The 18,894-nt window shown below is 46.2% G+C and overlaps 1 protein-coding gene across 2 annotated transcripts in view; it reads right to left on the bottom strand.

The window, feature by feature from the left end:
* Nucleotides 1-18,181, bottom strand: part of LOC311224789 (uncharacterized protein) — a 46,221-nt gene extending 28,040 nt beyond the window's left edge. The window contains exons 1-2 of one of the 2 annotated variants that reach the window (XM_084309911.1): nucleotides 17,917-18,181; nucleotides 11,067-11,124 (exon numbers count right to left, since the gene is read on the bottom strand). The gene's annotated coding sequence lies outside the window, so the exon portion shown is untranslated. The remainder of the gene's footprint in view (nucleotides 1-11,066; nucleotides 11,125-17,916) is intronic. The other variant, XM_084309910.1, reaches the window with a different exon arrangement.
* Nucleotides 18,182-18,894: the final 713 nt, after the last annotated feature.

The raw sequence follows: 18,894 nt of genomic DNA, 5'->3' as shown, positions 1-18,894 counted from the left end.
TGTACATGTCCACACGGTCCTCGTCTAGGGCTCCTCGGGTGAAGGTGCCAGGGTAAGCTGCCCAGCCTGGATAAGCACACTAGCTGGTACGAGGAAACGTTGGTGATGCTGGTCACTGTAGAACGGTAGCCGCACGATACACTATACATAAATAGACTATTACTGAATTAATAGAATAGGTCGAACTCGACGGTACAGCGTTAAACTCTGATACTTCAGTTATTAATTCGCACGCGGTCTCAATGCTCTATTTGGGGCCAAACAGGCCATACTTCACCGCACGTTGTATCGTGGGTGAGGCTTCAACTTATTGGGTAACTTAACTTCTGTATTCACCTGCGCCGTATTTATACGTTAGGTGAACAAACTAGTACCAGCTTTATTCCTGTCTCGTATCCTTGCGCAGAGCCGTTCATGTCCAGGCAAGTCTTTGGCGGTGACTTTGAACCAGACCTTGGGGGTATGGCAGTGGCGCCTAAGGGACCGCTGTCCAATAAGAGAACGAAATATTATGGTCTGTACTAGGTTAAAGGGATATTCCGTGTATATGTACAAGGAATACACAAGGGATATCAAACGATATACAAATATTATGCAATATATATCAATTCATAAATATATATATTCGGTTTAATCTGACCCTTCGTAACACTTGTACTATTTTGGGGTGATTTATACTTTACTTGAGTATTATTATGTTTGTATACTTGTACTTTTACTCAATTACATTTCAGAGAAAAAAAACATACTTTTTACTCCTTACATTTAAAATGCAGACCTACAAAGTACAAATCTCGCAGGTCCAACAATTTTAATTAGCATATTTGTTTCTCTGGCCGAACTAACGTTAACGTTATTAATCCTGCGGCCGCACTTTAGAAACAGCCAATCAAATCCCCATCAATGGAAAATTAACCCACCCAAACCCATGCTGATTGGTCCTTGTGCAAGAAAGTGGGGATATTTGATTAAACACCTGCTATCAGAAGAATAGACAGTCAGAGTGACAAGCTACAGAAGTTGGCCACAAACGATAGTACGAGTGATGAAGAGGGCAGAGTGTATGCTTGGTTTCATTCCAGCCTTGCCTAAACACCAGCTGATGATTTCACTAATTGGCTCACCTCTTCAACTAACTCACCTGGTGCAATGTGTAGTTCTGTATCACTCTAGCTCCCGCTCTGCGTCTCTATGCATATATCTCGCTTCAGCATATATACACTGAATAAATTTCAAAATGTACCTTTAAATGCCAGCATTCATCTGGCCACACCCCCATCCGCTTACCTATATAAGCAGGGGTGGTGCCACACACTCATCTCCTTCTCAAATTTCATCACAAGCAACGTGTTGCTATATGCCCACTTGACGTAGAGAAAAATATTGGCTGGAAAAGCAATGTTTACGGGGAAAGGAAGAACAAGGAGATACGTTGACATCATATCTTTATTTTCTCTCTCACTATTTTCGAGAAAATACGGCGATATTGTCTTCGTACTGGAGTGTCTGGAAGATGGTGATCATTCTAAAAATCCTCCACCGGTTTTCGTATTGGGAGCACGCCGCTGCATGCCTCTCAACTGCAGTTCCTTGCTGTGTTGGTTGGGGTGAAACCTTTCAGGACACAGCTGAACTGTAGGACGCGCCGCTGTTGTGAGAAGCGGTGGGTTTCAGGTTGGGTGAGTACTGTTTGCTTGCGGCTTCACTTGTCTGTTAGTGCTATGGGGGCTAACTGACAATGTTTACGAACACCGGCCCCAGTTTAAGGTTTTTTGGTTCAGCCTCTTGGGCAGCAGCGGAAGACCTTGATCTGAAGCCCATTATAGTTTGACTAGTGGGCCACGACCATTAACACTGGTGATCCCTGTGTTTTCTGGACGAGTGGATATCTCTCTGTCACCGTGTTAAGGCCCCATCTTTCATAGCCAAATGAGAGTATTCCCTCACGAGGAGATATGGGCATAGATGTTCTTTAGCGGAAGATCTGTGTTCAAAGTCAGCTACACATGCCAGTTGGGTATTGTGCTGGCTCCGTCGGGTGTTGATAAAATCACCGTTGTAAAACTGTGTTAACATCTTGTTTCTCTTTTCTCTTAAAAAGTGAGGAGGGTTTCAGAACGGCGGCCTGTCTGGGTGAGTGTTATATCATTGTGTACAAGTTCAGGTGATAGCTGCTTAGCTTACGGTTAGCCAGTCAGCTGTTAGCTGCGGCGTTAGCCTGCTGTGATCACTGCGTGGCCTACTAGGTTGGGCCTACTGTTAGCCAGTCAGCTGTTAGCTGCGGCGCTAGCCTGCTGTGATCACTAGGAAACGTTAGCTTGCTGCTATCGGCCAAGGCCCAGCGCGGGGTGGTTCCGGCTCCTCGCGCGCCGCCGCGAGCTCCCCTCTGGTCGCGTGAGCCATTCGCTCGGCGTCTCGCGGGCAGGGGCAGTAGCGACCGACGGTTGGAGCGGCCGTTAGCTTAATGCTACTCTGTTGAACGTGCTTTGATTATAACATGTTTTAAACACTCTTGACTACGACGTCATCTTTGACAGAGGATGTTCGTCAAACCTGCCCTGGGCCAGGACGGCAAAGCCTGCGTCAACAAAGGGGACCGTAGCGACGGGTTGGAGCGGCGACGCTGCCCAGATCGAACAACACAGGACGGCTGTGTTTTCTACGGTGTCTTGAGACTGCACTTCGTTGATCCAAGCTCCGGGTAGGCCAGGTCTGACCAGACCTTGTACACTTCTTCTGGCTTTCCCTTCTAAATGTTTTGTAAATAACGATGTTTTCCAAAACGAGTGTTACTGCACTACATTTAGGATACGACGCGAGTTGTGTGTGAATTGTCTTGTCACTAGGTATTTAGCTTCTCCGTGCAAATCGGGTTGTTGTTTCAGATGTGAAAATGATCTGGTTTGTTGTGTTGAGAAACATCATGTGTGTTTATATGTACCGTGTACTCACAACTAAGGGGGTTAACTAACCTATAAAGCTATGCTTAGTGACAAATGAGTTAAGAATGTTCTTTTCTCAGCCTGTAATGACAATGAACAGTGTGTTCACATATTAACAGGTTTTCCTGTTTTAACTGGCCGTATTAAGGGTAAAGTAGGAGGATTGTGTTTCCCCCCGGTTCCCTGGGGACTTCTTCATCCTCCTATCAGAGTGGACATGTTGTTGCACTACATTGTGTCACTCTGTGGTAGGGATACGATGTAACCCTTAGCTTGATTGCTGAGGTTGTGCTAAATCTGCTGGAGTAACTTTATTTTCCTAAAAGAAAAGATTGTTGGTCGCTTTCGTGTGTGCTTAGCAAGGCCTGTGGCCGATACTAATCGAGAATTATGTATTCTCTCATTATGAAAAACGGCGTTCCTCTGTAGAGTGTTTTTGCCATTTTTTATAGGTGATGATGGGTTGTGTGTGTCATGTGACCTACAACTGGGTTGGACTGGCCACAGAAGCACATGTGTAAGTTGGACCGGGGCTCTTAGAGAGCCCTCTCTATTCTGTGTTTTTTTCCTTAGTAAAAATCAGATAGCAGGTTAGCTCATGCGCTGTGTGAAGCTGTCAGATGCTTCATAGAGCTGACTATGACTGTGTCATACTCTCTTTTTGTCATTACATCGTATCATGGGTGTGGGGTCGTAAAGGGGTGAACTGGTAACCTTTCCTCTCCCCCTTTTTTCTGTTGGTCAGGGGTACACCCCCTGTCCTTCAAGGTTCCTGTCACGTTGCGGTCCCGCACGTTACGGGGTGAGGGGGGGGGGGGGGGGGGGAGTTTCATGGTCCCACGGCCTGGAATATTGGGCGTGTGCACCGCAGAAATTCCCCCGCCATAGAGTACGTCACCGTGCGCGTCTCTGTTGGTAGGACTTCCGTGTGCTGTTCAGGTCCATGTGATGGATCTGTTTCGGTCAGGGCTCCTCCTCACCAAGCTCCTATTCTGGCCTTCTGTGAGTTGGGACTCCTCCTTCCATGTGAGGGAGCCTCCTTCAGAGTACAGAGCCTCCTCCTCAGATTGTCAAGGTGAGTGGACCCTCTAGAAGGAGTCCTACTCTATTGTGTATGTATTCGATTCAATTCGATTATTGAGTGTGTATGGGTTCAGTGCCTCCTCCCCGGAGAGCCCTAAATCCAATTTTTTACATGGCTCAAGGTGCAATATATTCTTTTCAATCTGTACAGCTCGCGTGGGAAGTCTCTCTGGGGATTCCCGTCTCCTTCCTATGGGAGGGTGGTGGGATGTAAAAATGTGAAAACATTTTACCCCCGGCTGTGTAGACTGGGATACATACTGTTGGTGCTCCCTTCTTTTCTACTAAAAAGAGTTAGAGTTAGGAAGTGTCACACCCCTCTTGTCGTTCCCCATGGCGCCTTGGGGATTCAATGACAGGTCTAAATAGCCTGTTCATTGATGTGGGTGTGTCCCGACGCACGTATAGTGCTAGCTCGGGGTGTTCTGTAAACAGGCGACTGACTGGCACGCCTTGGTTGCTTGAGGTTAAAACGGCGTTTTTATAAAGCAACTGGGATGGAGGTTTTTCCTCTTCCGACGACCAAATCCAACGACCTGGTTTTTGTCATCGATGGATTCTCGTTCATGTCTGGGGGATGATGACGGAATGGATCTGAACATATGTAGAGGGGTCTCACGCCCTGGGGGTGGGCCACCGGGCGCGGTTCGCCCGAACGTCTGGGTGGCGCCTTCTTTTCATGTTTAAGATCAACACGCATATCTGCCCCTTCTCCTGGAGTAGGCATGTCGGCGTGGTTAGGGCACGGGACTGGTTCTGGTCACGCTGGTCTGGATCAGTTGAACCCGTTGTCTGCCGGGGATGCAGATCTGCTGTTCTGGTACCCTGAGGGACTTGGGCTTTTTTCAGGGGGAAAAATGCCAGGTTGGTCCGGGTGTCACAGGGTTAAGCACTATGGAGACCCTGGTTGGGTACGTTTTTTACTCAGCACTGTCGTAATGGCTTACGGCCATGCCAACCTGTACACACTCGATCTCGTCAGATCTCGGCCACTACACAGGTTGGTCCTGGTTAGTACTTGGTTGGGAGACCGCCTGGGAATACCAAGTACGGTGTGCTTAGGGGCTGGTTCTCCATTCTTTTTCGCTCCTCTCTCACGCATGGCAAAGAGGGGCCTGTTGGGGTGGTCTTTGACCTCCTCTGGTGACCCTGTGCTTCCCGTATCGCCGGGCCCGGTCCGAAGTAATGTTTCGTCGACCCGTAGGCCTGGGTTAACCCTTTTTTGAAAAACTTAAACACTTGTACTGCGGTATAGCCGGTGTATACCCGCAGGTGTGTTTTGGAGTTTTTTCTTGAGGGGTTATAGGAACAACCACCGCATTGGGTAACACCAAGGTGGTTGATTCCCTGGTGTGTTGGAGCAGTGTCAACTCCCGGGTTCACCGTTTGAGGGTGCCCCTGCACGTTCATGACGCCTGCCAATCGTGTCAGTCTTCTCTGCCTCAACCCCTCTGGGTGGGTTTTTTTTAAATGGAGGCTTGGTCATGCAACACCGCCAGCTTACGCCCCTTCCGCCGGGGCGGCTGTGTTCAGCTGTCCCCTCTGGCGCCTGTCTCGTCCGCAGTCTCCAGGCTAGGGTTAACCGCCTGTTGCCTGGTTTTTCCCCGGTGCGCTGCCTGCTTCCGTTGGTTAACCTTTTTTGTGTGCTTACGGCCATGCTGACTGCCTGTTCTGCAGGGTCAGTGTGCCAGGCGGTGTACTATTGGGGGGACAGGGCCCGCTCGTTGAGGGGCCTTTGTCCGAATACGCTGGCGATGTGGGGGGCGGGGTCACTAAGTGCCCACCTGGTGGGGTCTTGATGCTGGCATCATGGACTTCTCCGGGCCCCCGTTCCAGGGGGTCCAGTCCCTTTGGTGGGTCTGGGTCTTCCTTCGCGCTCCGCTGCTACGGCCTTGCCACGGGGTTGGGTTTGCCCTTGACCCCGTGATTCTGGGGGCAGTAACGAGGTTGTTTCCTCCGTTCGTTCCCGGGTGGCATGCGGGTTGTGCGTGTGTGTAGTCGTGGGGTCAAGCCACGGTCTGCTCACCCTGTGCGCTGAGTTGCTTGAGTGCCTCTTCGCACGGTCGGGTCCGTCGCCCTCCCGTGAAGCCACCAATAGGGGGGGTGCCCTCCATTAGGGGGGGTCGGGGGGGCTCGGCCCTCCCTGTTCTGATGGTTGTGGGGGGCCTTCAGCGGGGTGTATTTGGCCCTCCCGCTCAGCTCCTATTATGCATAGAGACGCAGAGCGGGAGCTAGAGTGATACAGAACGTTATTATGACTATAACCAAGTTCTGTTAACACTAGTGGACGCTCTGCATCTAGACGCCGCTGCGGCCCTTGATTTTTCATTGTGGTGAAATTTGTTGGGAAGGAGATGAGTGTGTGGCACCACCCCTGCTTATATAGGTAAGCGGATGGGGGTGTGGCCAGATGAATGCTGGCATTTAAAGGTACATTTTGAAATTTATTCAGTGTATATATGCTGAAGCGAGATATATGCATAGAGACGCAGAGCGTCCACTAGTGTTAACAGAACTTGGTTATAGTCATAACCTAACGTTAAAATGAAAACTTGGCCCACGATGGAATGAGTTTATCCCTTGCAATAAAACAAAGTTTTTACTTTAACTTTTTAGTACTTAAGTACATTTAAAAGTAGAAACCTTTGTACTTTTACTCAAGTGTGTTTTTAGCCAGATACTCTGACTTTTACTTGAGTACGATTTTGAGACGGCACCCATACTTTCACTTAAGTATAATTTCTGGGTACTTTTTACACCCCTGCTCAAGAGATAATTCACTAACTGCTGTGTTTATCTGGTAACAAAGCAAGCACACAAAAGTTGGATGTCATGTCACCCATGGCAGCTGCCTATGTTCTATGCATAGGGTTGGCCCTGTATTCACCAATATGACTGAAAAAGCTTTGAAAAAGACGAGGTAGAACATTTTGGTCTTCAAGAAAGGGCCTTCTGGTTAAGTTGTTGTTGAGTGTCTAGTGTTAGTTGCTGATGTAGTTCTCAGCCAAAGCTACCACATTGTTGACAACCTCAGCTAGTTTTACTACTGCTATAAGTGGTATTTCTTTGTTAAAATAAGTCGCTGATATAGAGTGCTTGGTCAGTAATATGGGTCTTGCAGTCCCTCCACTCTGCACTAAACAGAAAATAAATCTTCTGGTATCCCTTCATACTTTATCCAATCAGGAGAGAGAACCCTAGATATTTTTACTTATTTCAAGAAATCTTGCCAAGCCAAATTTGCACATAAATTATGTACAATGTTCTGAGTTACCATATAATATACAATACTATGCAGTGTACTAATGTACAGTACTATATAGTGCAAAGCAGAAATGGGATGAGGTACAATTTAGGTACAATTTACAGTAAGGTGTACGAGTTGTAGTGCAATCCTTCATCAATAAATATAAAGTGTGGGGAGTGGGTGCTACAGTGTGTTTGTTTAAAGTGGGTGTGTGCTATAAAGTGTGTGGAGTGGGTGCTACAGTGTGTTTGTTTAAAGTGCGTGTGGATGTGTGTGCTATGTGCATTTGGTGGTTGTTGTTGTGTAGTGTTCATTGTTCGTTTAGCAGCCTGATGGCCTGGGGATAGAAGCTTCTTCTGAGTCTTTCTGTGCTCGCCTTGAGACTCCGGTATCGCTTGCCTGACCGCAGCAGTTCAAAGAGGCAGTTGTTCGGGTGCCTGGAGTCTTTAATGATTCTCTTAGCCTTGCCCTTGCAACGCTTGTTGTAAATGTTCTGGAGGGTGGGGAGCCCCCCTCCAATTGTGCGTTCGGCTGAACGTGTCACTCTTTGTAGTCTGCTTCGGTCTTGTGCAGTGCTATTCCCAAACCAGGAGGTGATGTTGCCGGTCAAGATGCTCTCTATTGTACATGAGTAGAAGTTCTTAAGGATCTTCTGACTGACTTGGAACTTCCTTAGGCGCCTGAGGAAGTAGAGGCGTTGTCGTGCCTTCTTCACAACACTGTCAATGTGTGTGGTCCATGTCAAGTCCTCGGATATGTAGGCTCCGAGGTACTTAAAGCTGTTGACTCTCAACCGGTGCCCCGTCGATGCTGAGGGGGCTGTAGTCCTTGACCCCCGACCTCCTGAAGTCCACAATCATCTCCTTTGTTTTGCTGACGTTCAGGGAGAGGCTGTTTTCCTGGCACCATCCCGCCAGGACCTTGACCTCTTCCAGGTAGGCCCTCTCATCGTTGGCAGAGATCAGGCCCACCACCACTGTGTCGTCAGCAAATTTGATGATTGTATTGCTACTCTGCTGAGCCACACAGTCGTGTGTGTACAGGGAGTAGAGGAGGGGACTCAGAACACAGCCCTGGGGGGCCCCTATGTTGAGGGTGATGGATGAGGAGGTGCAGTTGCCTGCTCTCACCACCTGGGGTCTGCCAGTCAGGAAGTCCAAGACCCACTGGCAGAGGTCATAGTTCAAGCCCAGGTCCCTGAGCTTGGCTATGAGTATGGAGGGGACTATGGTATTGAATGCCGAGCTGTAGTCGATGAATAGCATTCTCACATAGTTCCCCTGCCTCTTGTCCAGGTGTGATGCTGCTGTGTGCAGCACATGGGCTATGGCGTCCTCCGTGGACCTGTTGGGGCGGTATGCAAATTGCAGGGGGTCCATGTTGATGGGGAGGGAGGAGCAGATGTAGCCCTTTACTAGCTTCTCAAAGCACTTCATGGCTATGGAGGTGAGAGCTACAGGGCGGTAGTCGTTGAGGCAAGCAGGCTTGGATTTTTTGGGTACAGGGATAATAGTGGACTTCTTCAGGCAGGTGGGGATGACAGCCTGTTCTAAGGATAGGTTAAATATGTCAGTGAATACTGGGGCCAGTTGGTCGGCACAGACTTTTAGGACGCGGCCGGGGATGCCGTCCGGACCTGCTGCCTTCCTGATATTCACTTTTTTAAAGGTCCGCCTCACCTCATGCTCTGTTACCCTGAACACTGCGCCTCCATCAGCAGCCGACCCCCCCCCCCCCCCATTGCCGTGGCTTGTGAGCTGGTGTTGTTATTACCAGCATCAAACCTCGCATAGAAGGTATTGAGGTCATTTGCTAAGGAGATGTCACTGTTCAGTTTGAGGGAGGCGCCTTTGTAGTCTGTCATCGTTTTGAGCCCCTGCCACATAGCTCTAGAGTCAGCTTGTTCAAACTGGAGTTCAATTTTATCCCTGTAGCGCCGTTTGGCCTCTGACACTGTCCTCCTTACGTTGTATCGCGCCACCTTGTGGTCATTCATGTTGCCTGCCACTAGGCCGTCGTTGTATGCTTTGGTGCGCTCTCTCAGAGCTTCACGGACGAATTTGTCTACCCAGGGTTTTTGATTTGGGTAAACTCTCATTTTGGTAGTGGGGATTGTTTCTTCCACCAAAGTACAAACATAGTCCAGCACTGTCTCCGTGTAGACATTAATGTTATCTGTGTCGCGGAACACATTCCAGTCTGTGCAGTCAAACGCAGACTGGAGCGTCTCCTCTGACGTCAAATCCCATTTCTGCACCTCTCGCGAGACTACAGGAGTACTTTTGATTCTCTGTTTGTACATTGGTGAAAGAAAAATGGACGCGTGATCTTATTTACCAAAGCCACTATCAGAATGAGCCTTGTAGCCACCTTTAAATTGCGTGTAACAGTGATCTAGGATGTTACCGCCTCTGGTGTTGCAAGTCACATGCTGATAGAAGTCAGGTAATACCTTTCTCAGATTGGCGCTATTGAAATCACCCAGCACTAAAATGGCGGCGTTAACGTTCGCCGCTTGTATTCTATCTACCTCGTCGTGGAGTCTGGAGAGCGCGACGTTGTTACTGGCTTGCGGTGGAATATACACTCCTACAAGGATGATCGCCGTTAACTCCCTCGGGAGGAAGAAAGGACGACACTTGATGGTTATATATTCCAGGTCTGGGCAGCAGTGGTTGGATAATTCCTTCACGTTAGTTGGATCGCTCCAATTGTTGTTAAACATGAAGGCAATACCTCCTCCACGTTGTTTACCGGACTCTGCTGCACGATCCTTGCGGTGGATAAAGAAGTTAACTGTAATCTGAAGTTAACTGTAATCTGTTAACTATTTATAAGGCATTGTTTTTAACCATTAACCAACTATTAACAAACATTTAACAAGTCATTAATAACTCTAACAGTTTGTGAATGATCTATTGCCTATTTATAAGGGATGTTATTCTAAAGTGTTACCAAGAGGTTATTTGAAGACTCAGCTCTGAGTTCACTCCACCCGCAGCCTATAGACAACAGCTTTGTTTAAAAGCCAAAGGAATAAAAAATCGGAGGTCGTCGAAAGTCAACTCCCATCAAGCTTCTCTCTGGGAGAGATGGTCTCTAGCCGGCCGTGAGCGCTTATTTGGCTCTTCCTGTTTCATTTTCGTTTAGCGGAAGATTTAAGTGTGATGATAAACCTGAGTCCTCGTAATGAGTGAGACCTTGGGGTGAAGGGGGCGTGAGCCAGCAACTCATCAGACTGAGCCAGAACTCCTGTCTCTAACCATAGCTCCCTCATCCTCCTCCTCATCCTCCTCAACATGTTTGGATAAGGCTGCCCAGTGCAGTAATAGCAAACAGGGTCTCTGAAAGAGGAGCCTATAAAATAAAATTAAAAAACAAGCACATATTTTAACTAGGGCCCAGCTCGAGTTCAAGGGAGAGCCCATCACTCACAGAAGAGGGACAGCAAGCAGCACCGCGACTGACCCATTCTGGAGCGACGGTTTATAAAAGAAACATTGATAAATGAGGTGCCTGTCACATCAGTCTCTTGGGAACGGCATGTGATCCGACCCAGAACAAGCGCGGTCGTCTGGGATGTCTCATCCAGATGAGGTTCTGCCCCGGCCTCTCCCTGCGCACCCTCCTTTATTCCTCTGTTTGCTTTCCCCCGGGACACGGTGACCCCCCCACTCCACCTTATCCGTCTCCATCTGCTTGACCTGTGACACTCCAGACACACACACACACACACACACACACACACACACACACACACACACACACACACACACACACACACACACACATACCTCAACACGAGCCTTCCTCGTATTCAGCTCAGCTAAGTGCATGGAAACAGTAGGAAGCCTGAGAGGGAGAAAGTAGGGGAGACACAGGAGAGAAGGTTCTTTATTGAGACAGTAGGAAGGCTGAGAGGGAGACAGAGTAGGGGAGACACAGGAGAGAAGGTTCTTTATTGAGACAGTAGGAAGGCTGAGAGGGAGACAGAGTAGGGGAGACACAGGAGAGAAGGTTCTTTATTGAGACAGTAGGAAGGCTGAGAGGGAGACACAGTAGGGGATACACAGGAGAGAAGGTTCTTTATTGAGGCAGTACGAAGGCTGAGAGGGAGAAAGAGTAGGGGAGACACAGGAGAGAAGGTTCTTTATTGAGACAGTAGGAAGGCTAAGAGGGAGACAGAGTAGGGGAGACACAGGAGACAAGGCTCTTTATTGATACAGTAGGAAGGCTGAGAGGGAGACAGAGTAGGGGATACACAGGAGAGAAGGTTCTTTATTGAGACAGTAGGAAGGCTGAGAGGGAGACAGAGTAGGGGAGACACAGGAGAGAAGGTTCTTTATTGAGACAGTAGAGAGGCTGAGAGAGAGACAGAGTAGGGGAGACACAGGAGAGAAGGTTCTTTATTGAGAAAGTAGAGAGGCTGAGAGGGAGACAGAGTAGGGGAGACACAGGGGGGAAGGTTCTTTATTGAGAAAGTAGAGAGGCTGAGAGAGAGAGAGAGTAGGGGAGACACAGGGGGAAGGTTATTTATTGAGACAGTAGGAAGGCTGAGAGAGAGAGAGAGTAGGGGAGACACAGGGGGAAGGTTATTTATTGAGACAGTAGGAAGGCTGAGATGGAGACACAGTAGGGGAGACACAGGGGGGGAGGTTATTTATCGAGACAGCAAGAAGGCTGAGAGGGAGACAGAGTAGGGGAGACACAGGGGGGAAGGTTATTTATTGAGACAGTAGGAAGGCTGAGAGGGAGACACAGTAAGGGAGACACAGGGGGGAAGGTTATTTATTGAGACAGTAGGAAGGCTGAGAGGGAGACAGAGTAGGGGAGACACAGGAGACAAGGTTCTTTATTGAGACAGTAGGAAGGCTGAGAGGGAGACAGAGTAGGGGAGACACAGGGGGGAAGGTTATTTATTGAGACAGTAGGAAGGCTGAGAGGGAGACACAGTAAGGGAGACACAGGGGGGAAGGTTATTTATTGAGACAGTAGGAAGGCTGAGAGGGAGACAGAGTAGGGGAGACACAGGAGACAAGGTTCTTTATTGAGACAGTAGGAAGGCTGAGAGGGAGACACAGTAGGGGAGACACAGGGGGGAAGGTTATTTATTGAGACAGTAGGAAGGCTGAGAGGGAGACACAGTAGGGGAGACACAGGGGGGAAGGTTATTTATTGAGACAGTAGGAAGGCTGAGAGGGAGACACAGTAGGGGAGACACAGGGGGGAAGGTTATTTATTGAGACAGTAGGAAGGCTGAGAGGGAGACAGAGTAGGGGAGGCACTGGAGACGAGGTTCTTTATAGAAACATATACAGTAAGCACACCTTTCACCAGGGCACTTCAAAATAGACTACCCAAAGTAAGACACTGGAGCACCCATACCGTCTACACGTTTATTGCAGGGGTCTGACTGAAGTCTACTCACCTATTCCCGTGAGGAGGTACTCTCCCTACGAGGAAATATACATGGATATACTGTTACTGTTCTGTATGTATTTATGTATCTATGTATTTATTGTGGGGATTGGTACTGTAGGTGGGAGCGGGGCGTTTGATGTTTCATGTTGATGTCCCAGTGCTTTTAACAAACTGTACCGAAAACAATTACCACCAACCATTGTTGTGTGGCATTAAAGTATCTTGTATCAATATCATAATATCAATCAACATAATATACATAACAATATTTCCCTGTAAGCTCGATGGGTGGCCTATGTATTCCTACAGGGGTTGGGTATATACTCTACATTTCCTAGTTAAATTGTGACCCGTACATCCCGTCTACAAAGTATCCTGGGGAACATTGCATGATTCATCCATATCATTATTTACAAAATTACGTTATTTACATGTTCTAGATATTGGTTACCGCAGTACAAGACAAACAAGAGAAGAAAGAGATACTATGGATAATTAGAGGAATCAAGTGAGGCTCGGTCGATCACTTACTCCCCCAGAAGCCACTGCAGTGAGGGTATGGATCCAGAAGGCTTTTCTCTGTATCGCCTTCTGTTGGGGGTGGCTTGGTTTTTTCTATTCCTATAAACTTAATGGAGGAAACCGAGCCGTGGTTTGCTTACGCGTAACGACGCACCATAGCATAACCCAGATGTTTATTGCGTATGGCGGTTTTTATGTACCCCGATTCTTATTTTGAGCACTCACTTTGAATTAGACCACAAGGGCATTTCAACCTATACATTAAGCAGGTGGAGTTACAATTGATAGATTATTTTATTGCATAATTTGGTTCCATTGAGGGGATGATGAAATAATTTAGCCTTGTAAGAATTGGAACAATGTATACAGCAATTGAAGCCAGCAGGTGGGCCCGACAGCCAAGTGTTAAGGGCTGCAGTTGGGGCAGTAAAGCTATGTACGACACAATATTTAATGTTGCGTGGTCTTCTAAAGGATACCAGGGGGAGACTAGAGAGATCTGACCAGCAAAGGGCTTGTAATTCAATCGAGAAACAAATGCGTGGAGGTTTTTTTTCTTTTGCCTTTTTGGACAGGAGACAGTAGGGATGATCGGTTTGTATGCTTAGCTCAGGTTGTATGGGGCGGGGGGGGGGCATTGTTGACGTTGGCGTGTTTCTCACGGCTAGGGCTGCAACGATGAGTCAACGTCGTCGATGACGTCGACCATGACATTTTGTTGATTTGAATATTGGATCCTTGGATTTTGCCTTCAATTCTTCCGCCGCTGCTGTAATTGCACCTTAGTCTGAGGAATTGACCCCCTGAAATATTGTTTGAGTTGTTCTGGATGATGATGATGCCTGAATGTAGTAATGTGTTGTACAATAAATAGTGGTCTCTAGGCTGTTGTCACTATTTTTGGATATTGATAAATCCAGAAGGTTAATACTTGTGGGACTATGCTCCTCTGTAAAGGTGAGGCTGCTGTCTGTATTAGTGACATATTGCATGAAAGAAGCAAATTCATCTTCAGTACTATTCCAAATGAACACAATGTCATCTACATATCTACAGTACAGGTGGATTTTTGATTGAAATGGGTTGATGAGTTACCAAATGTCGCTCCCATGGCAGTGCCCTGTGATTGGATATACTACGAACCTGCATATTCAAAATAGTTCATCTTAAAGGAAAACTCCAACATTTGAGCTTATTTAACATTTAACATCTTCCCTGGAGTTAGACAAGAAGATACATACCTTTTTTGTCTTTGTGCGTGCATTTAGCTTAGGGAACAGTCGCTCCGTTAGCGTAGCTTAGCTTCATCACTGGAAGTGGGGGGGTTTTAGAGCCTGACGTTCCCTACAGTGCCCTACAGTCACCAAATACACTCCAAATACAACTCAAACGTTCCTGTAAACATGTTGTGACCTGTGTATTTACCACGTGGAGAAATAAAAAATAATTGAATTTGACAATTACGTTTTCTAAGCAGATATACTCGGATTTTTTTTTGACGAATGACTCCTCTCTGAGCGCAGTCAGTGATTTATATGTGGAAGCCGTGTTTGTTTACATTCTCATTCATTCAAAGGATCCGAACCGATTGAAGTTTATGGATACCATGACTTAAAATCCTCTTACCTTGACGATTAAAAGCCTCCCCAATTTAGAAAACAGTAATCCAATGGCTGGTATTGATAATATACTACTAACTACTGCACGCTCGGAGCTAACCGTAGCTAACACTAAAGCTAATATAATGACTTCCTTTCTGGGGGGTTTCAAAATAAAAGAGCAACGTCTATAGCAGCGGAATACGTTTATTTTGTACATTATCTAACGTTAACACGAACCTAAACTAACTTTAGGTTAGTTGTAACGTTAGTTTAGGTTCGTGTTAACGTTAGATAATGTACAAAATAAACGTATTCCGCTGCTATAGACGTCGCTCTTTTATTTTGAAACGCCAGGCTCTAAACCCCCCCCACTTCCAGTGATTAAGCTAAGCTACGCTAACGGAGCGACTGTTCCCTAAGCTAAATGCACGCACAGAGACAAAAAAGGTATGTATCTTCTTGTCTAACTCCAGGGAAGATGTTAACTAAGCTAATTTCCCAAAATGTTGGAGTTTTCCTTTAACACATTAGGTGCCAATCACGGCTTTTTACGTTTCTGGGCCCCAACCGCTGAGTGCCAAAAACGTATAAATGCGTTTTTGGATCGTTTGATCTTTTTACTTTGATCCCCGCTCTACACAGTAGCCCAGAGCGATCTGCATCATTTAGGCACGTCCCGACAATTTTGAATGGCATTCTGATCAACCATCACCAGGTGGCAGTATCGTCCCGTGTCTGAACTGCATGGGGCTCTGGTCTGATAGCCAGATCACTTTCAGTTTCTCCTCGCGAGTGGCCACTCCTTCTCCCGGGACAGGAATTCACAGTCCTCGCCTCTGGATTGCGTTGCATGAGCGTATTTGACCATCGAAACGTGTATAGACATATACACTGGTAATCGCGATGGCAATGCGATCACTTGGAATTATATTTTATTATTATACTTTTGGAATACCTTCTGGCTAAGGCAGTGCTTCTCAAACTTTTTCTGTCGGGCCCCCCTTTGGCGGACCAAAATATTTTGGGCCCCCCCCCCCCTCACCCCAACAAAATAGTCATGAAATGGGCCATGTTTAAATTTATTGAAATAACACCAATATCGTGACCTTTCAAATTGGCCCTATATTTTGTTTTCAGAGCTGTCATGGATGAAAAGCCAGCTTCACACAGATACTGTATGTGGTGCTGAATGGTATCAACACCTTAACTGCTGCATCATGAGATACTTGGTGGGCCATGAGATGAGATACTTGGTACTCAGCACCACACTCTGAAACTAGCTCTCTAGGTGGTATCAGATGAGATTTCAAAGAGTTCTTCCAAGAGTTTGGATGGAGATGTGTCATGAAGCTTTGTCTCAATGTTGTCTGTAAAGTTTTTTTTTATCCAGAGTAACTTGGTGATCCTTTTCTGTGTTTTATTAAATAATGATTTTCAGATTTTGAGAAATGGTATTTTCATGGAGAACATTGCAGCTGCAACAGATAGCACTTTAGTGATAATTTTCTGGAATAATTTTTTTTTTTTTTTTTTTATTAATACATCTCAAGGCCCCCCCTGTCATGCCTCTGCGCCCCCCCTGGTTGAGAAACACTGGGCTAACGTAAGCTACATTCTATGTCTATTTTACCTAATCTGAAACGTGTTTTTCTAACGATCACAGTTCTGTGTTTTAACGGACAGAAAGCATGCTCGGCAAACGCGATCATAGTTTTGAGTTAAAACTCCCCCCCCCCCCCCCCCCCCCCCCCCAGGGTTTCAGGGGATCAGCCAGAACGGTTTGGGCTTATTGCACATAACATGTTTTATCTCGCAATCTATGAAAAAAGACTATTATCTTGGAAATGTGCAATGTTTAGCGTGTAATAAACTACAAACTACAGCATGTGGAAACAAACTATTATTCCCATGCTGGACTACAAGTAATGTTTGTCGAAATGGGCCACACCTTGTCTCTACAGCTATAATACAGAACACAAACACAGCTTCGAAAACATAGTGCAGCGACCAAGGAATCTACTAGAAAGTCCGGCATTCTAAAGGTAAATTAACCAAACAGCGTGGCACAGAAAGTGTTAGGGGCCATCTCTGTTACAGTGAGTACAAATTAATTGGATGGAAGAATACCTTCAGGACACTTCTCAAGGTAGTGAGCTAGGGCCTGTATGCCCCCTATGTGGGGTATGTTAGTATATTATAGGCTCTGTATTCTAGAGTAGCTAACATGCTACTGTGTGGGGTATGTTAGTATATTATAGGCTCTGTATTCTAGAGTAGCTAACATGCTACTACTGTGTGGGGTATGTTAGTATATTCTAGGCTCTGTATTCTAGAGTAGCTAACATGCTACTGTGTGGGGGTATGTTAGTATATAGGCTCTGTATTCTAGAGTAGCTAACATGCTTACTGTGTGAGGTATGTTAGTGTATTTAAGCTCTGTATTCTAGAGTAGCTAACATGCTACTGGAACTCACTTTAAGGTGGTTGACAGCATTTAGGATGGCAGATCTGGTACCAATTTCTTAATGAAAAAATATATGTAGTGTGACAGGGGCTCACTTCCAGTCCCAGACACAATAGGCCTAAGAGGGGGGTCTACCACTGATGTATGGATTTTTTGGTAATCCATAGAACATTGGGAAAAAGATGATTGGTGGTCAAAAAACAATTTTTCTTGTTCAGTGGAGTCAATAAATGCATCAATCTGAGATTTGATGTTAACGGTAGGATCGCAGCGTAAAGGTAAATAAAAACACATTATTGCTTAGTCGACTTTTAATGCCATTGTTCAAGGTTCATAAGAACAATAGATCCCCCCTTGATCTGCAGACTTGATCATAATATCAGGATTATATTGCAAAGATTTTCAGAGCTGAATATTCCTCTTTCGTTAGATCTAGATCTAGATTTTTTAAATAACTTTGACAAATCATGTTCAACCAGCTTGTTCTCAGTAATAACAGAACGACTGAGACTGGAATAGGGGAGAAAACACAAGATTTCTCTCTTTGGCCATCAGCAGAATTAACATCAAGAGTTTCTTAATATAGTGTTGCTATCGGTCAAAGGCATTAGAGGCAAAGAAAGGTTGTAAACTGACCAAAGAAATCTGAAAGTGTCTACGTGGTTCCATGATTCCCGTCAGACTAATCCTGTCCACTTGCTGCAGAAAGCCACAAATCCGTATTCCTTTTGGACCAGGTCAGGCGGGTCCTGGATCTGAATCCGTGGCAGGTGCCGAGCCAGTAGCAGACAGTCCCCATCTGAGGAGTCCTTTGTGTCCCTGTCATACTTTCATAATTTGTACGCTTAATCTCTTTTTGAAAGGCGGCCATAGACGTCAAGATTTTTGGCCGTAATTCCCGCAAATGTGTCTTCATCCACTCTCGTCTTAATGTCGTCTTCTGCTCGTCTAGTTTCAGTGTTCCAATTTCTCCCTTTCCGCCTTTGTCTTTTCAATAGCAAGACGCATGAGAGAGCACTTATTTAGGATTTGTTCCCATTTTGTTTAGGAACACTTTGTCATCAAGTTGCAAACGCTGGGGGCTTTGTTTATTGAGTCGTCTTGGGATTTTCTTTTCACGCCAGTTTTCTGACAACATTGTTGAACGCCAGAGGAGGCGCTTCTCTTTATTTCTTAGATCTTCTAGTTGCGCACTTAGTGCAACTTGATGTGGCTCAGTTGGTTAAACAGGCCTTGGAATAGGCTCTGTGGAAGAACAATATCTTTCTTTATAGAAAACAGTATGAAGGGCTGAGAGGGAGACAAGGTTTCTGATGGGATTTGATGCCAGGCCAGCAGAGATACATGTGGATCCAAGGGCAGGGTTTCTTAATCACAGCATTATTTCTTGGAACAGAATTGCAAAGTTGCATGGATTTCTAGTTGAAACTGTAACATGCCTGGACTTTGAGGACATTGTATCCTTATTTGTTGAGGCTCAAACTAATCTTTGATTTGATATTACCTCCAAGAAATACTGTGTACAGTATATACCCTGAAACATCCAAAAGTGTACATTCTTTTAAGGATTAAACTGTTGTTTTAATCAAAGGTGAAGACGCAGACCAAGTCAAG

Source organism: Notolepis coatsorum (assembly GCF_963971535.1).
Source record: "Notolepis coatsorum genome assembly, chromosome: 3".
NCBI lineage: Eukaryota > Metazoa > Chordata > Actinopteri > Aulopiformes > Paralepididae > Notolepis > Notolepis coatsorum.
This window is presented reverse-complemented; position numbering and strand designations above follow the sequence as displayed.